General features: G+C 38.0%; 1 long non-coding RNA gene across 13 annotated transcripts in view; it reads left to right on the top strand.

Annotated features, from left to right (window-relative positions):
• The first annotated feature begins 2,586 nt into the window (after positions 1–2,586).
• LOC146406171 (uncharacterized) overlaps positions 2,587–16,532 on the top strand; it is a 197,811-nt gene continuing 183,865 nt past the window's right edge. For all 13 annotated transcript variants that reach the window (XR_014807663.1, XR_014807650.1, XR_014807671.1 and 10 more), the window contains exon 1: positions 2,587–2,780. This is a non-coding gene — a long non-coding RNA (uncharacterized LOC146406171). The remainder of the gene's footprint in view (positions 2,781–16,532) is intronic.

Raw genomic sequence — 16,532 nt, 5'->3', positions numbered from 1 at the left:
TTACTGTGGTAGTTTGCCTTTTTTTATCCCTTCAGTATAATTCATTGTTGGAATTTAAAAGTAAGTTCTATTTACAAATGCCTTGATTGTATTATAAATACTCATGGCTTACAAAGACAATTTAGATCTCTTCATCAAATTACAAATTTACCTTTAGTTTTTTTTCTTTTTTTTTTTAGGGCTACACCTGCAGCATATGGAAGTTCCCAGGCTAGGGGTCGAATCTGAGCTGCAGCTGCTGGTCTAAACCACAGCAACTCCGGAGTGGGATCTGAGTTGCCTCTGTGACCTACACCACAGCTCACAGCAATACCTGGATCCTTAACCCACTGAGCAATGCAAGGGACTGAACCCATATCTTCATGGATACTAGTCAGCTTCATAACCTTTTTAGCCAAAATAGGAACTCCTAGTTATAATTTTGAAAGTATTTATGTATAACTTTTCAAAAAGTGACAGTAGTTGGTTTTTAAGACTGAATCTTCTAACATCTAATATTTCCTACTGATCTCCATTGGATGTTGCAGTTACAGATGAAAATTATCTTATTACATAATAAGGAAAACCTAATGTTACCAATCACACATTATTATGTACTAGAAGATGGTGAAAGGTGTTGTAAATCACTGTCTGTAATTGATTGGGAATAAATATTGGGGCTATTAAGTTTTAGGGATTTTAATGAGCAATGAATCAATTCTCAGTTTAATACACTTTTGCTGTCATTAAATCCAGTAGTAGAATAGCATGTGTGTGCAGTACTTATAGGTTTACCTTGATGGATCCCCAGAATTAAAACAAAGTATTTAAGTAGGTGTAACTTACATGGGGTCTAAAAAAAGGGAGCCAAAAGGCCAGAATTGGATAGTATATTTCCATTACTGTCCATGAAAAGCTAAGAAATTTGACAGATAGGAAACATTCTCCATAGCATCACCTTCCATTTCTTGGGCCCCCTGCTCCTGATAGTCTCATGTAAAACTTTTCTTATAGGAAGTTAAATAAATTCTTGGTGATTAGCTTTTTTAAAAACCTAGACTTATAGAAGAATACATCATCTTTTAATGAAAGAAAACAGAAGCACTTTGCATGGTAGATGTAACTTAGTAAATGTAGTCATGAAGTTGTTTTAGCTTAAACACAATCATTTCAGTTGTAAGCAATTGAAACACAAGCATTTCCATTGCAAATATATGGGCAGAGGTAAAGGTCAGTGATGGTTATTTATCTAAGGAATGCCCTTTACTTGAAGGGCAACATATATTTCACACTCTTCTAACTGGAAAGATACTACAAGCATTGATTCATAGGCACTTTAGGGACAAGGAAATTGAAATAGAACAAGTTCAAGCTATGTTTCAGAATCAGGAAGTTAGTAACTCAGGAGGATGGAAAGAGTTACTTAGAAGTATATTTCTTCTGAAAACTTTCTCTTTCTACTGATTCTACACTCAGGATGTGTGTGTTCTCCCCAAAATGGGTAAAACCCCCGCCAGATCACCAATCTGGACCCTGAGCATTAGGGACTGGAGTTTACCGGCACAGTATTTTGTGCTGCTGTCATTAATGTGTCGGGATAGTACGAACTGCTCTATAGTACAGGGAAACCTACCCAATATTTGATAACCCATATGGGAAAAGAATCTGAAAAAGAATAGATATGTGTATGTGTATAATTGAATCACTTTATTATACAACAGAAATTATCACAGCATTGTAAATAAACTATAATAAACCTTTAAAAATGATAAAAATATGTTGGAATATTATGAAGAGCCACAGCTGCATTTATTGAGTGCCTACAATTAGCCAGGCATTCTGCTAGGTAATTTACATTTGATATCTCATTTAATTCTTACTAAAACCTAAGCCCATTATGCAGATGGAAAATGAGGCATTGAGATACTAAGGTAACGTGTATAAGGCTGCTCATTTATTAAGTGCAGGGATTACATCCAAATTAAGCCTATAATGACCCTTTAACGTGGCTGGCTGTTCAACACTACATTTGGGAGTGGGCTGTATCAGTCCACAGTTCCCTCTATCTTTCAGGGAAGAGAGGAAGTTAGATGAAGAGGAAGAACTTGTGAATGGGTGAATGGAGCAGAAGAAACTTTACTAACTTCAACTTCATTAGCGAGAGTTCTTACATGGTGACTTACTCTGTTCACCTCATAGGAGTGTCTTGTTTGCTTTTGACATCTCAGCTCTTAAAGATTCTTTCCTGCACAGTCTAATGCCTGAGGGGAGGGTTTCAGAGAAATCAAAATGACTTAAAAGTGTTATTTTATTCCATATTCCAAGTAGTGTGATGGTAGTTCTTTAACAATGGACAGACACTTGTGTTTTGAGTTAACAGGCGTCTCTAAGAATTTATTCTCAGATTCGGTCAGCACCCAGGCTGAGGAACAACTTCACTCTTTAATCTTTCCAGAGAAGAGCTGTCACCTCCCGGCGGTGCTGAAATTCAGGGCGCAGGACTAATGGAGCATGCGTACTTTGCCCTTGTGTCACCCCTGCGGGCTCCGCCTCCTGTTGGCTCCGCCCCCCGCGCCCTCGACGTGAGGCGTCGCGGCGTGCTTCAGCCTGCGTGACCCCGCAAGTGGGTCCGGGGCTTGCCCTCTGCCCCGCCTCTGAGCCAGAGCGGCAGGTTTTAAATTACTTCAGCGAGTGGGTCGCCGGTAGGGCCCGGCCAGGGGTCCAGGATGCTGACCGTCCTTCCCCAGTGTCTCCCAGGCCCCAGCTCGCAGCAGCGCGGCCCCTCCGGGGGGCATAGCAAGGTAAGCGGGCGACCCCGTTTGTCTCGCGCTGCAGCCCCCTTCGTGCTCTAGCACAGTCGGTTCTCCTTCCGTCCCCTCTCCCACCTCCTGTCCCTCCTCTAGCCTTGGTTACCTCCTTCCTGCCCTTGCTGGCGATGTCTTTCAGATCCCATGCCAAACTCTCCTGCCCTCCCTCCCTCTTACCTACTGGCCCCATTTCTTTCCCATCCTTTTCTCCCTTTTGTTCGCTTCTTCCGACTCTTTTCCCGCTAATTAAATTTAGATGTGGGATAGTGCCAGGCACTGTGCTTCCAGTTTTTAGGTACTTAGTATGAGCTTCCTTCCCGCAACATAATCCTTTCGTTCTTTTGTTCTTCACTTTATGAAGGAGTTGTGAGCGGTATGGGTTCCCTAGGAGAGGAAAAGGTTGGGCAGTATCAACTGTGACAAGAGATCATCTAGCCAAGAGTGGGGACTGCGGCGCTATGAAGGATTGGGGAAGGGAGAACAGATGTCCACAGACTTTCGGTTTACTGACACTTTTCCAAGTCACACTGCCTCTCTCCTGCTGTGGTACCTGATTGTTTTATCATTCCTTTCTCTACTGATATCGCTTGCCGACTTTAGGCTAATATAATTTTTTGTCAAATGTAGTTACTTTGCCCTTGTGCCACAAATGCGTTTTATATTTACAGAATTTAATAAAATTTTCTCTTGTGTTCATTGAAACATGAATGATGCTTGCTCCCATTATTTGTTAGTTCCTCATTCAATATTCACATCTTTATATTTTTTGAAAAGGTCTTCTATCTACTTGGGCCACTCTTTTTTCATTTCTGGATTCTTGAGTCTTAGCATTAACATCATTTGGGAATCTCATCAACTTTATTTAAATTTTTTAAAATTATAGTTGACTTACAATGTTCTGTCAATTTCTGTTGTACAGGAAAGTGTACCCAGTCTTACATATATACACATACACACACATTCTTTTTCTCACATTATCCTCCACATGTTCCATTACAAGTGATTGGATATAGTTCCTTGGTGCTCTACAGCAGGATCTCATTGTTTATCCACTCCAAATGCAATAGTTTGCATCTACTAACCCCAAACTCCCAGCAACCACAAGTCTGTTCTCCATGTCCATGAGTTTATTTCTTTTCTGTGGATAGGTTCATTTGTGCTGTATATTAGATTACAGATTTAAGTGCTATCTTGGTATTTTTCTTCTTCTTAGTATGAGAGTCTCTAGTTCCATCCATGTTGCTGCAAATGGCATTATTTTGTTCTTTTTTATGGCTGAGTAGTATTCCATTGTGTATATATATCACATCTTCTTAATCCATTCATCTGCCACAACTTAAATGTTCATCAACTTTCTTTATTTTCTCCACATGGACCTGAGTTTGTCTCTAGATGAGAGTAATGGCTTCTGGGATCTGTAGTTTTCATAAACTTTTCAGAAGTCTATAACTCTGACTATAAGGATAATATAGCTGAGAATTGTTCAGTGTTTACTGATTGCCTGAGTGTTTTACATGTGTTTAATCTTTCCAGTAATCCTGTGAAGTGGGTGCTTCTGTCATCTCCATTTCACGGAAAAGGAAACTGGTTAAGAAATGCTGCCTTGGGACCCTATAGGCCTGATGTGATGTGGTTCACACTATGACTTTTCATTTATTGCTGCATTTATCATCCAGCCATCAAATCATGTGTTCTGTCCTCCTTGGTATTTGACCTGTTTCTTTACTTTAGCTAAGTGCATGGCTGAATAGTATATCCTTTCCAAAAAAAAAAAAAAAAGAATATCTGAATTAAAATAAGAGAGTTGCTGCCCCTTCTCCATTAAAATTATCGGCCACATTCTCAGTATTATTTAAAGGAGAAAACTTAGAGGCAAATACAAAAAGTCTACAAGTAGTAGCATGAGTCTTTGGGTCCAAAAAGAAACTAAAATAGATTATGATGCAATTCAAGAAAAAACTCAGATCGTTTTTTCCCCTCTTTGTGAAGTTGTTGCTGAACCAAATTTGGGTTTGCTTTCTTGAGAAGAAGCAAAACCAATCTGCTAATACTGAATAGTGATGAAGGAAAGTACAGTGTTTATTTGCAAGGCACCAAACAAAGAGAATGGACAGCTAATGTTCAAAACACCTGAACTCCCTGATACCTTTCAGGCAAGAATTTTTAAAGGCAGCATTTGAGGTGAGTATCCCAGGGTGCATGATTAGCTTATGGACATTCTTCTGTTTGGTTGGTGATGAGGTAACATGGTGATATATTATAAATCTCAATCCTCAACCTTCTGGTTCCAGCCATTCTGGGGACTGAGTGCTTGTGGTTAACAGTTTCCATCCCTTGGGGCCCTGGTTTCTGGAAAACAGCTCAAGGATATGCATAACATTGTTATCTGTGCCCCTTCCGGGGGCGCTGGGAATCCTGTTACTCTATTGTTCAAGCTATTAGTACTGTTCTTGCTTGACTATGTTTCCTTGGTTTCTACATTTTCTCACTTCTATAATCATTAGCTGTTTGACTCTGCTCTTTGGAACTCTGGGAAGGCCTAGGAGACTAAGCTTTTTCAGCAAATAAGGAGCAGGGACATGGCAGGTCCCACAGAGTCCTGATCAGTTTCAAAATAAGCCAATCTTGAACATCTTAGAACGCTTGTCAGGATTATATGACAAGGGTAGAGGCTGAGGAAATAGAACTTAGTTGGGGAGGTTCCTATATCATAATTGTTAGAAGTGTAGACTTTTGGAGTTCCCATCATGGCTCAGTGGTAATGAACCTGACTAGTATCCATGAGGATGCGGGTTTGACCCCTGGTGTCACTCAGTGGGTTAAGGATCCGGTGTTGCCGTGAGCTGTGGTGTAGGTTACAGACATGGCTTGAATCCCATGTTGCTGTGACGTAGGCTGGCAGCTGTAGCTCCAGTCTGATCCCTAGCCTGGAAACTTTCATATGCCATGCCTCTGGCCCTAAAAAGCAAAAAAGCAAAAAGTATAGACTTTTGAGTGAGAAAGACCGATTCTTTTTTAAAATTGTCTCTATGAACACTAGTAAATAAATATTTATTGAGAAGCTGCCATATGTTAGAGATGTAGTCTCTTTTGGAAAGGGGGAAATTTCCACTTTTATTCATTCCTCCTTCTTATAGCTGTTCTGATAATAAAATTGACACATGACAGATTAGCAGGAGAAAAAGCAACAAATTTAATTTGAATGCGCAGAAGTCTCATTGAAATGGGACCCAAGAAGTGGCCAAAGCAAGCAGCTTTTATACATTTTAGACAAACAATAAATTTGAGAGAAGTTGATGCGATAAAGAAGTTTAGGTTGGGAAGCTTCATTAGTAAGGAGTTTAAGCAAAGTTTGGGGAGTACATTAGTAAAGAAATAACAGGCTTTGTTTATAGAGACTTATTGACCCTGAATTTCCTATCTCTGGTGAGAAGGATGTCTTGCTACCTCCCAGTAACGGCAGGGCATCTTTCACATGGGAGATTTATTTCCTGTTTCCAGGGAGACAGAGAGGACTGTGAGAGTGTTCCTTTTTCATGGCCAGCCCTGAGCCCCAATATCTCTGTTTTCACTGAGTTTAGTCCACTAGACTTCATAGACTAGTAAAGAGACGGCTATAAATGTCACAAGTACGATAACAGTCTGTTATGACCACGAAGGACCTGGGGTCAGAGAGGGTTTCTGGGGGAAGTGATTCCTGTGGGGGAGAGGAGGAAACGAGTTCCCATTTACCTAAAGCATAGACTGGAAAGGGGAGAAAGTTAAACCATGGAGCTAGTGAGGCAAACTATGACCAGATTATGAAGGATCTGGTAAACAGCTCTAGGGAACTCAGATACATCATTATAAAGAATATGGGAAGGAGGGAGGGACCTAGATTAAATGTACATTCCCAAAAGATTACTTTTAACCACCCTGCAGGTGATGGAATGGCAAAAGAAATCATTTGGGTTTGATGCGGGAAAGATCATATGTATTCTCATACTTTACTTCATTTATGGAGACCAAGACACCTAAAGAGTTTTAATGAGGGAAGAATGAGATGTCATAGATTCATAAGAAGGAATGTGAAACTGGAAAGGCACCACAGACCTATCACTTTGTTATTTGGGGGACAATTGCATGTCTAAAATAGATATGATTGAGGAAAATGAGATTTGTAATTGACTTAGTCCTTTTGGGCTGCTATACCAGAAGACTGTGGGTGGCTTATACAACAGACTTATTTCTCACACTTCTGAAGACTGGGAAATCCAAGATCAATGCATTGGCCAATTCTTTTTCTGGCGAGAGCCCAATTCCTTGTTTGTAGCCATCTTTTCAGTGTCCTTACTCAGTGGAAGGGATGAGGGAGCTCCCTGAGTCCTATTTAATAAGGGCAGCAATCCCAGCAACTACATCACCTACCAAAGGCCCCACTTTCTAATACCATCACATGGAGGGCTAGGATTTCAGCCTAATTTGGGAGGGACACAAAATTCAGTCTGTAGAAGTAAACTTCCTTGAATGTTGCTGCCTCTACATTAAACAGTAATCTGGTACTATGTTACAAACTAGTTATATAGGTTAGATAGTAGCCCTATCCTATAGAAATGTCTTGAAAATTTTCCATTGGGGTATCTTAACTGGTTAAAATACTAATAATACATCTTATCTAAAAGCTTTGGAGTTCCCATTATGGCTCACCAGGTTAAGAACCTGATATAGTCTCTGTGAGGATGCATGTTTGATCCCTGGCCTTGCTAACTGAGTTAAGGATCTGGCATTGTCACAAGCTGCATCATAGATCACAGATACAACTTGGATCCAGTGTTGCTGTGGCTGTGGCTTAGGCCGGCAGCTGCAGCTCCAGTTCAACCCCCTGGAACTTCCATATGCTGCAGGTGCAGCTCTAAAAAGAAATAAAATAAAAGCTTTGAAAATGTATTTTGTGGGGGGAAAAAAACGCTACAAAATCCAATACATTCTGTTATTAAACCCTCTAGGCAGGAGTAGGCTAACTTTTGTGCAGAAGATCAGGTAAGAAATATTTTAGGCTTTGAGGGATTCATAAAGATTCAATCTCTTCACCTTCCCTACCATGTATGGAAATTTTTCTTAGTTCAAGGGCTATACAGAAACAGGTACAGGCCAGTTTGCCAACCCCTCCCCTAGAGTGTGACTGTTTTCTTATTTTCGTGATTTGATAACCTTTGTTTCTCAGTGGATTCTTAGAAAACACACTGCTGTCTCATGTGAGTTTTGAAATTCTGTGTCTGTTGAAAGTCCGGAAAATCAACTTTAGCTAGTTGTTTCTATTTTCTTCTATCAAATCTCTTTTGAATTTTGTTGTTGTTGTTGTTGGCCAAGGCATGCAGAAGTTCCTGGGCCAGGGATTGACCCTAGACACAGCAGCGACCTGAGCCACAGCAGGGACAACGCTGGATCCTTAACCTGCTAAGTCACCAGTGAACTCCTCTTTAGATTTTTAAGGCAAAAAAATTTGGTCCAGATTGGTAAGCAGCTAGAACATATTGGTAGAGCCAGGACCACAACTTGTTTTCTGACTCCAGGTTCTGTACTATCCTTGTTATAACTGTCATAGCACTAGGGTGCATATTTGTGTGCTAGCATTTCTAAGCCCACGTTATAGCCCAGCTATTTTATATAGTGTTCAATTTATAATTCTAATACAACCTCCTAAAATTATAAGAAGGGCTTTAGAACTGTCAGATTTGAGGGTTTTTTCTATCTTTTTGAGGGGGAATTAGAGTAATGAAGTAGCCTGAAGACCAGCAGCAGGAAGGGGAAGGGCTGCCAACTTGAAGATGCCAAATTGAATTCTTCCCTTTTACTTTTTGAGGGCCCTCTGAAACAGGGCAGAAGTCTCATGGATTGAATTCTAGTGACCAAAAGTGAGAAGGACCCTTTAGGATTAAAAGGCAAATTAATTGAAGTAACTGAAGAAGAACTTAAGAAACACAACCAAAAAAATGATTGTTGGATATGCATAAGAAGTAGGTGGTGTTTATTATGTAGTGGAAAATGTGTTGGCTGGGCTTTCTAGTTGTAATGCTCTATAAGCTCTTGGTCTTATTACTTGCTGATATGATTCACAATTAAATAATAAAAATATACTTTACATTGGACAGTGGATTCTCTCAGTCTGAATATGGACAATATTTCTTGCTTAAGTTGCTGTTTACATAGCATCCCTGTACTATAATGCTTTTGAAGAAAACAAGCGTTTGCAATTCAAAACCAAAGTAATAAAATTATTCAGTAACAGTTTATATGGAATAATGTTCTACCTTTGTGCCCCATAACAGAATTCTATGGGAAAAAATAGTTGGGTTAGTTACTGCTGAGCCATGATGAGAACTCCCTAAGGGTGAATTTTTTAAAGTTTCTGTTGACGAATGTGTTCTAACTTATTAATAAAAGTTTCCCCCGCTTCCCAACTACAAAGCGAGATGTGTCTTTTTTTCCTCCTCTTGACAGTTTTTTTGATTTTAATATGGAAATAATTGATCAGAGCTAATGTTTGGGCCCAAGTTTTAATCAAAGCTGTACCACAGGGAAGCATGGTATAATGGTATAATTTTTCTTCTCTTTTTTTAAAGTATTGAGTTCTTCATTTTCTAACAATTGTCCCACTTTTAGATCAGTTCAGGTTTCAGCTTGATTAGGCCAAGAGAGACAGTCCCTTTAGAAAATATACACTTTGGTATAGGTTTTTATAGCTAATATTTGGGGGACCTTTTTTTTTGGAATACATAGTAGCAGTTCTGCTTCATGATCTGGTGTGCAGTCTGGTCACATTCCTAAAAATAATGGTGTAAAAAGAGCACTTGGCTGGCAGCCAACTGTAAAATGTGGGCATTGGCCTGGAATGATCTCTAAGGCAGGTGTACAGAGTTTCTCATTTGTTCACTTAATTCTCACCTTTCTCTGTAAAGTATGTAGTAGCTATAATGCAATAGGACTTAATTGGAATGATGAGGAAATGGATGGGAAAGAGATTGCTTTTTCAAAAATTTCGTTGAAGTCACTACTAATTCATGCAATTGTAATTTTCTCATTTATTGCTATTTCTCTCTTTGCCTCTCCCAAAACTAAAGGTGATTTGCAAATACGTAAAGCTTTGAACATGAACATTTAGGTGTTTGAATAAACATCTCTCATCTGTGAGAACTCTGTAGAGCCTAGATCAGACTTTGTTTTTCGTATAATGCATTTAACTGCAGTGTGTAACCAATGTGGATAATGATGTATTAAGTCATGAAATCTTTTGGCAGCACTTTAATCTTAGGATGAGGGAAGGCATGGCCTGATACTCAATAATAGTCCATATGAATAAATGGTATTTCTGAAAAGTTGATTACAATCAATATACTGGCAGTCCTGCTCTTAAAAATGTAGTGAATTAAGTTTCCCACATCCGATTTAATGAATTTAATTTATAACTTAAAAATGAACATGCTTTGACTTCTCCTAATGCTAATTGTCATATTCTAGTATGTTGAAGAGGCCTGCTTGAAATCATTGTAAAAGTGACTTTTAATGGATTTGTATTTTTCATGTTTCATAACTAAAAATCTTGGCAAATTGAGTCCAATAAATGGTATTCTTGAATGGTATTATGGTTTTCTAGATTTCTAGGTTTATTTACAGTAAATATATAAAAATTTACTTGTGTGACAGTAGTATACAACAATCCTCATTATTCCTGGGTTCCAATTGAGCAAATTTGCCTACTCACTGAAATTTATTTGTAGCCCCACAATCAGCACTCAGTGTTTTCACAGTTCTTTACAGACATACACAGAGCCGTGGAAAATTGGTGTTGCCTGGAAGAATGTTCCTAGCCAAGGTCATACAGGTAGTGCTCTGACTTCTTGTTTCAGTCTCTTTTTTGCCATCTATTTATTTAGTGCAACGTTTTTCACATCTTGTGCTTTTTGTTAGTGATTTCACCATATAAAATGACTCCCCCCAAGGAGAGTGAAGTGCTGTCCCAAGAGGGTGGCAATGTGCCTTACAGAGAAAATATCCATGTTAGATAAGCTTCGTTTAGACATGAGTTACAGTGCTGGTGGCTATGAATTTAGTGTTCATGAATCTGCAGGATGTGTTGAATAAGATGTCTTTAAACAGAACACGCATTATACAAGGTTGTGTTTTGATTGGTTGACAAAAATGTGACCAAAGGCTGGCTGGAACCTCACCTTGTATTTTCTGATAGGAGCCATGGTACAGTGTTGACTGACTCAGTGTTTGAAGTGAGTTTATAGAATATGACTGTTTGGAATAATGAGAATTGACTATAGTTCTCTAAGCTATCTTTCATTTATGCTATAGTATAATAAAGTAAAATAATATCATAAGTTTTATAATTTTTAGGTTAGACTCAAACCCACCAAGAAGAGAGCAGATTTTTCCAAAAGCAGATTCTTTTGAATTCAGGTTTCTTTAGCTCCTTGTTTCAATTCTATTGTCAGAAACTGTAATAATTTCGTCTCTAACCATTACACATTTTCTATCTGAAAATTTTCTTCTAGGAGCACTGTTTCAAGTTTTGAACTAATGTTCTAGTGTATGTAGATGGTATTATCACAGTAATAAAGAGTGCCTCTAAACAATACTGTATTGCTATTCCAGTTATCCTGTCTATTCTGTAGGTTGTCTGCTTTGTGTACCAGCCTCCTAACTTGGTTCTTCAACAGCTCTCTTTTGCTATCACTTGCTTGTTTAGGAAATACAAACCAACAATTTTTACAGGTCTATTTCCCCTTTTTCATCCATTTCTAATCTAATCCATAGGTTCTCAGGTTGCCATTGTACACCATTAATGCAGGTAATCTAGTTTTTGTTGATTTTATTAGTTCTGTCTTACCGACATAATGAGACTATTTGTTTTCTTTTACTTTATCACCTTGTCTTTATCTCCTTACCATTGTCTCTGCCCTCTTTTGTGATTCTTCCTCTCTCTGTATCTCCTTTCCATTCACTAAAAATCCAATGGCGGGGGGAGGGGGACATGACTGGTTTACTCAGGGCTTTGTCTAATCTTCAGGGGTTTTCTTTGATTAAAAAAGTGGTTTACAGACTTCAGCCAACATTTAGAAATATTCTTGGTAAGGAAGTTTTTGATTATAAATTCAATTTTAAAGAAGTACATAGGGCAATTCAAATTTTCTCTGTATCTTTTGTCAGTTTTTCAGTGAATTTGTTAATGCCATCTCCATTATTGCCCATATTGTCGTAAAGTTGTTGATAACATTCTCTTATTAGCTCTTTAGCGTCTTTAGGTTTGATAGTGATATAGACCCTCTTTCGTTCCTGATACTGATCATTTTGGAGGTATTTTTTTCTTGATCAGTCTTACTAGAAAGTTATCAATCTTATTAACTTTGGGGTTTGATTTTCTCTGTGCTTGTCCATTTTCTATTTAATTGATTTCTACTCTTGTTACTGGGGAGGTGACCATTTTAATTTTGTTCCTTCAACATTGGTATCCATATCTTTGTAGAGATAATTTGCTTGCAGTATCTTTCATTGTAGTCTTAGTTAATGTCTGAATTACCTGGTAGCAGCACACTCAGTGTTGGGATTTACATTTTATCTGTTGCCGTTATCTTATCTTATTTTATTTTATTTTATTTTATTTTTTTAGGGCTACTACACCTGCAACATATGGAAGTTCGCAGGCCAGGGGTTGAATTAGAGCTGTAATTGAGGCCTACAACACAGCCACAGCAACACCAGATCCAAGCTGTATCTGTGACCTACAGTCTCTATCAAGTAGACAGGTACCTCAGTGGTACAACTGCAAAGAAAGGGATTTTTTTCTAATGCCCAGTGAACTTGGAAGAGGGTCCCAAGCCTCTGATGAAAATCACAGCCCAATTGACACCTTGATTTCAGTCTGGTCTGGGATTTATTAGCTGGTCTTCCTGAGCAGAAGACCTAGATAATAGTACCCAGACCCCTGACCCATGGAAATTGTAAGAATAATAAATTTCTTCTACTTTGAAACTAACTGAATAAATAAATATATAAATTAAGTTTCAGAGTATTAATATACAGCTTCTCTGTCTACCCCTAGCATCTAGTACAGGACAGGGATTATGGTTAGTGTTTGATAAATACCCTTTGAAATTAAACTATATTATGATAGGGATATTTTAATGGTTCCACAAAATATTAACCAGTTTAGGGACTTTTATTATTTTTGTTGTTTCCAGATTATTGGCTCTTGGAGTTAAGGAATATTTCAGTTCCTTCAATCAAAAATTTTGTTATTTCTGGACAGTTTTCTGGTATATATTCATGGTCAGGTATTCATTTTTGAGTCTCATAGAAATGTGAGCTGCAGCCTGATGGGGATCATATGTTCTCTTGGTATAGCTTCGTATTTCCTTTTGCAGGCTTCGCACACTGTGGGGGTTAAATAAATATTGGAAATTTCTTTAGGGCCATTTTTGTCATTTATATTTTTAATTAAACCCATTATTTTGAAAAAGCTTCAAGCTTTTGAAAAATGTTGCAAGAGTGATGCAGTGAACTCTAGAAACCCTTCATCTACCTAGATTCACCTGTTGTTGATAAAGCCATTATTATACTCTAAAAGAATCCATTTTAATTTCAGTATTAACTTATTCTTTATACCTCTTTGTCATCTTTGTTTTAGTCTTTGCTCTAGGGGTTTATGATATATATTTTAAATTTATCACAATCTACTTTTAATAATATACCATTTTACATATCGTGTAAGAATATACTTCCATTTCCCTGTTGTGTGTCTTGTGCTATTATTTTTATTCATTCTACATATTCTATAAATCCTGCAATGTTAAAATTTTTGCTTTAGACAATCACTTTTCTTTTAAAGAAATTAAGAAAATTAAACAAATTACCCACATTTTTATTATTTCAGTGCTTGTTATTTCTTTGTGTTGATCCGTATTTCCCTTAAAATACTGACTTTTACATTTCTTATAGTGCAGGTGTGCCAGCAGTGAATTCTCAGCTTCTGTTTGTCTGAAAATGTCCTTATTTTGCCTTCATTTTAGGGATATGTTATCATTGGGTATAAAATTCTAGGTTGAAAGTTTATTTTCCTCAACACTTTAAACAATGTCTCTCCATCTTCCAGTTTGCATAGATGAGAACTCTTATCATTCTTTTTTGTTTGTTGTTTTTTGGCTTCATCCGCAGCTTATGGAATTTTCCTGGTCAGGTACTGAATCCGAGCTGCAGCCTCGACCTATGCCACAGCCTCACCAGTGCCAGATCCTTAACCCACCATGCCAGACTAGGGATTGAACCTGTGCCTCTGCAGCAACCTGGGCCACTGCAGTTGGATCCTTAACCCACTGTGCCAAGTGGAATCTACTCTGTTATCATTCTGAATTGTTTTCCTATAGAATGTAAGATTTCCTTCTTCTCTAATTACTTTTAAGCTTTTACTTTGATTTTCAGCAGTTTGACCATGATTTGTGTTTGGCCATCACCTCTCCAAATACTTCTTCTACTCCTTCCTCTCTTCTTTTAGGATTTCAGTTGCCTATACATTAGATGACATTGCCCCACGGCTCTTAGATGCACCATTCTATTTTTCCACTCATTTTTTTCTTTGTGTTTTGGTTTGATCATTTCTCTTGACTTTTATTCAGGTTTACTTATTCTTTGCTCATGATTATGAAGGAATACTTATTCCTTCACAATAGAGTCCTGTCTGGTGATTAGCTCATTAGAGGAAGTGGTTTTTTTGTTTGTTTGTTTTTTAAGATTTTTATTTTTTTCTATTATAGTTGATTTACAATGTTCTGTCAGTTTCAACTGTACAGCAAAGTGACCCTGTTACACACACACACACACACACACACACACACACACACAGTCACACACACACATTCTTTTTCTTGCATTGTCCTCCATCATGTTCCATCATAAGTGACTAGATATATTTCCTTGTACTATACAGTAGGGTCTCATTGCTTATCCACTCCAAATGCAATAGTTTGCATCGACTAACCCCAAACTCCCAGTCCATCCCTCTCCCTCCTCCTCACACTTGGCAACCACAAGTCTGTTCTCCAAGTCCATGCGTTTGTTTCTTTTCTATAGATAGGTTCATTTGTGCCATATGTTAGATTCCAAATATGTGATATGGTATTTGTCTTTCTGTTTCTGACTTAACTTTACATAGTATGAGAGTCTCTAGTTCCTTCCATGTTGCTGCAAATGGCATTATTTTGTTCTTTTTATGGCTGAGTAGTATTCCATTGTGTATATGTACCACATCTTATTAATCCATTAATCTGTCAATGGACATTTAGGTTGTGTCCATGTCTTGGCTATTGTGAATAGTGCTTCAGTGAATATATGGGTGCCTGTATCTTTTTGAATGAAAGTTTTGTCTGAGGAATAGGATTGCTGAGTCATAATAGTAGTTCTATATTTAGTTTTCTGAGGAGGATTGCTGAGTCATAATAGTAGTTCTATATTTAGTTTTCTGAGGTATTTCCATACTGTTTTCCATAGCAGTTGTACCAATTTACATTCCCAGCAACAGTGAAGGAGTGTTCCCTTTTTTCCACACCCTCTCCAGCATTCATTTTTTTGTGGACTTATTAATGATGGCCATTCTGACCTGTGTGAGGTGATACTTCATTATAGTTTTGATTTGCATTTCTCTAATAATTAGTGATGTTGGGCATTTTTTCATGTGGCTGTTGGCCATCTGTAAGTTTTCTTTGGAGAAATGTCTATTCAGGTTTCTGCCCATTTTTCAATTGGATTGTTTTTTATTGCTGTTGAGTTGTATAAGTTGTTTGTGTATTTTAGAGATTAAGCCCTGGTCATTTGGATCCTTTGAAAATATTTTCTCCCATTCTATGTTTTGTCTTTTTGTTTGTTTATTTATTTGTTTATTTATTTTTATTTATCAATCGCATATGGAAGTTCCCAGGCTAGGGGTCCAGTTGGAGCTGTAGATGCCACCCTGTGTCACAGCCACAGCAATGTGGGATCTGAGCCACATCTTTGACCTACACCACAGCTCATGGCAATGCTGGATCCTTAACCCACTAGAGAAGCCAGGGGTTGAACCTGCATCCTCATGAATGCCACTTGGGTTTGTTAACCACTGAACCATGACAGGAACTCCCTCTTTTTGTTTTTTGTTTTTTTTTTTTGTTTGTTTGTTTTAATGGTTTCCTTTGCTTTGCAAAAGCTTGTAAGTTTGATTAGGTGCCAATGGTTTATTTTTGCTTTTATTTCTGTTGCCTTGGGAGACTGACCTAAGAAAACATTTGTGTAGTTGATGGCAGAGAATGTTTTGCCTATGTTCTCTCATAGGAGTTTTATTGGGTCTTGTCTTAGGTTTAAGTCTTTAAGCCATTTTGAGTTTATTTCTGTACATAGTGTGAGGGTGTGCTCCAGCTTCATTGATTCACATGCAGCTGTCCAGTTTTGCCAGCACCACTTGCTGAAGAGACTATCTTTTTCCCATTTTCTATTCTTCCCTCCTTTGTCAAAGATTGATTGACTGGGTTTATTTCTGGGTTCTCTGTTCTGTTCCACTGGTCTGCATTTCTGTTTTTGTACCAGAACCATACTGTCTTGATTACTGTAGCTTTGTAATATCTGAAGTCTGGAAGAGTTATGCCTCCTGCTTGGTTTTTGTTCCTCGGGATTCCTTTGGTAATTCTGGGTCTTTTATGGTTTCATATAAATTTTTGGATTATTTGTTGTAGTTCT

The sequence above is a fragment of the Sus scrofa genome, chromosome 1 (genome assembly GCF_054392235.1).
Source record: "Sus scrofa isolate SSC_HxYL_T2T_F1_AM1 chromosome 1, Sscrofa_HxYL_maternal_Yorkshire_Landrace_v2.0, whole genome shotgun sequence".
Taxonomy (NCBI): domain Eukaryota; kingdom Metazoa; phylum Chordata; class Mammalia; order Artiodactyla; family Suidae; genus Sus; species Sus scrofa.
Note: the sequence above shows the minus strand (reverse complement) of the source record. Positions and strands in the feature narration are given on the sequence as shown.